Source organism: Mesoplodon mirus (genome assembly GCF_964341445.2).
Source record: "Mesoplodon mirus genome assembly, chromosome: 7".
Taxonomy (NCBI): domain Eukaryota; kingdom Metazoa; phylum Chordata; class Mammalia; order Artiodactyla; family Ziphiidae; genus Mesoplodon; species Mesoplodon mirus.
Window position 1 is genome coordinate 122,800,253 of NC_138983.1, and position 3,618 is coordinate 122,803,870.

Here is a 3,618-nt window from a genome sequence, read left to right on the forward strand (position 1 = left end):
TGCCTGCCTGCCCAGGTTGCTGTTTACTCTTGGTGGGCCTGGGCTCCCCCCACAGCCTGATGCTGGCACTGAAAACTGGCTCATAAAACACCCTGAAAGGAAGCTCCAGGGGCCAGTGAGCTAGGATCATGACTGGGGCCACGTCCTGTCCTCAGACCGTCTCCCTTTCATGGGAGCTTGCTTTTGCTTTACCCCATTTCCCTGGGAGCCTTGTAGATTTACAGTGGCCCCAGCCAGTCTACTCGACTTCCAGGTAGAGAGATTTCAGGGCATTGATGGAGTTCCTACCCAGACACTGTGCAGAGGGCACCAGCTGAGGTGGACAGGGAAGGAGAGACTTGGGATCAGAAACCTTGGGTTTCAATGCCTGGCCTGTCGCTTCCTAGCCACAACCCTGGAAGTCAGTGGTCCTCAAACTCTGGTCTCTGAGCAACAGCATCAGTGTCGCTTAGGAACTTGTTGAAATGCCAGTTATCAGGCCCCACTTCAGACTCACTGAATCAGAGACTTAAGCGGGAGCCCAGACATCTGAGTTTTAACAAGCTCTCCAGGTGACGCTGGTGCTCGCTGAGGCTCCAACCACTGTCAAGTCATTTCCCCTGAGACGCACTTTCCTCATCTGGAAAATGGGGAGAAGACATCTGTTTTGCAGGGTTGTTGTATTTAATGAGACTGCAGTATGTGACAGAAAGCATCACCTTGTCACATAGAAGGTGCCCAGAGTGCTGCTGCTAGAGGGCTGAGAGCGCAGGGTACTCCTCCATGCAGGAAGTAGCCTCTCACTCGGCCGTGGTGCTAAGGGATTCTAAAGCCAGACCTCATCTCACCAACCATCAGAGAGACCGAGTAAGCTATGTGCATTGTCTTGCATACACATTATCTGTTGTTTTTACCATAACACTGAAGCGTGGAGCTAGTCATTTTTGTTTTTCTTAGTGAGAAAAACTAAAGCTGAGAGAGGTCACGTAACCTGCCTGAGGGCACATGGGAAGGAGCAGGTCCAGAGTTTTAACCTGGTTCTCTCCACTTCCAATGCTCTTTCCACCATATTGGTCAGATATAAAGGTTTTCCCTGTATTACCACTCATTAATTCATTCGGTTAACATATATTTTTGAGTACCTGCTTTATGTCAAGCACTGTGCCAGCAGTACAGCTAAACGGAATTTCTTCTATTTCTATATAAGCCAACTCTTGCTTATCCTTGCTATTAGGGAAAAAGATGCAAGCTGATCAACAAGTGATTATTTGGGAAGGGTTGAGTCAAATATGGGAACATGACAAATCTGAAAAAAATTGTTTCAGGCCCTTAATTCTTTCTTGTTTGTTGCTCCATGCATCTCTCCACCGGGTTGAGAGAAAGATCAGAGTTATCTAAGAAGAGAAGGGGGGATCATGGGAAGGTCTTCAAGGGCAAGGATGAGAGGATCATATACAGGGCACACTCCTAGTGTCTGGAGGTGTGTGAGATGTAATTTTATTTAAGTTTATCTAAGAATCCCTCAACTAATGGGTGTTCCCAGTCCCTTCCTTTCCCATATCCTGGGAAAGAAAGAAAGAAGGAAGGAAGGAAAGAAAGAAAGGGAAGGAAGGAAGGAAGGACGGAAGAAAGAAAGAAAGAAAGAAAGAAAGGAAAAGAAAGACTAGGACTAAGAGTTCCACAGGGGCCATCTATACTGGCCTGGAATCACTGGTCCCTTGGTGGAGACAAGTGGCAGCTTTCCCTACTGTCTACTGCTTATCCAAGTTTTATGTTCTCTTTCCTCTGGCACAGCCCCCTAGGACTGACCTTAGCCTTCAAACGGACTCTTTTTTTCTTTTTTAACATCTTTATTGGAGTATAATTGCTTTACAATGGTGTGTTAGTTTCTGCTTTATAACAAAGTGAAGCAGCTATACATATACATACATATATCCCCATATCTCCTCCCTCTTGCATCTCCCTCCCACGCTCCCTATCCCACCCCTCTAGGTGGTCACAAAGCACCGAGCTGATCTCCCTGTGCTATGCAGCTGCTTCCCACTAGCTATCTATTTTACATTTGGTAGTGTATATATGTCCATGCCACTCTCTCACTTCGTCCCAGCTTACCCTTCCCCCTCCCCGTGTCCTCAAGCCCATTCTCTACATCTGTGTCTTTATTGCTGTCCTGCCCCTAGGTTCTTCAGACTTTTTGTTTTTTTTTTTTTTTTAGATTCCATGTATATGTGTTAGCATACGGTATTTGTTTTTCTCTTTCTGACTTACTTCACTCTGTATGACAGACTCTAAGTCCATCCACCTCACTACAAATAAGTCATTTTCATTTCTTTCTTTGGCTGAGCAATATTCCATTGTATATATGTGCTATATCTTCTTTATCCATTCATCTGTTGATGGACACTTAGGTTGCTTCCATGTCCTGGCTATTGTAAATAGAGCTGCAATGAACATTGTGGTACATGACTCTTTTTGAATTATGGTTTTCTCAGGGTATATGTCCAGTAGTGGGATTGTTGGGTCATATGGTAGTTCTATTTTTAGCTTTTTAAGGAACCTCAATTTACATTCCCACCAACAGTGCAAGAGGGTTCCCTTTTCTCCACACCCTCTCCAGCATTTATTTTTTGTAGATTTTTTGATGATGGCCATTCTGACTGGTGTGAAATGATGCCTCACTGTAGTTTTGATTTGCATTTCTCTAATGATTAGTGATGTTCAGCATCCTTTCAAGTGTTTGTTGGCAATCTGTATATCTTCTTTGGAGAAATGTCTATTTAGGTCTTCTGCCCATTTTTGGATTGGGTTTTTTTTTTATATTGAGCTGCATGAACTGCTTATAAATTTTGGAGATTAATCCTTTGTCAGTTGCTTCATTAGCAAATATTTTCTCCCATTCTGAGGGTTGTCTTTTGGTCTTATTTATGGTTTCCTTTGCTGTGCAAAAGCTTTTAAGTTTCATTAGGTCCCATGTGTTTATTTTTGTCTTTATTTCCATTTCCCTAGGAAGTGGGTCAAAAAGGATCTTGCTGTGATTTATGTCATAGAGTGTTCTGCCTATGTTTTCCTCTAAGAGTTTTATAGTGTCTGGCCTTACATTTGGGTCTTTAATCCATCTTGAGTTTATTTTTGTGTATGGTGTTAGGGAGTGTTCTAATTTCATTCTTTTACATGTAGCTGTTCAGTTTTCCCAGCACCATTTACTGAAGAGGCTGTCTTTTCTCCATTGTATATTCTTGCCTCCTTTATCAAAGATAAGGTGACCATATGTGTGGGTTTATCTTTGGGCTTTCTAACCTGTTCCATTGACCTATATTTCTGTTTTTGTGCCAGTTCCATACTGCCTTGATTACTCTAGCTTTGTAGTATAGTCTGAAGTCAGGGAGCCTGATTCCTCCACTCCATTCTTCTTTCTCAAGATTGCTTTGTCTGTTCGGGGTCTTTTTTATTTCCATACAAATTATGAAATTTTTTGTTCTAGTTCTGTGAAAAATGCCATTGGTAGTTTGATAGGGATTGCATTGAATCTGTAGATTGCTTTGGGTAGTATAATCATTTTCACAACGTTGATTCTTCTAGTCCAAGAACATAGTATATCTCTCCATCTGTTTGTATCATCTTCAATTTCTTTCAACAGTG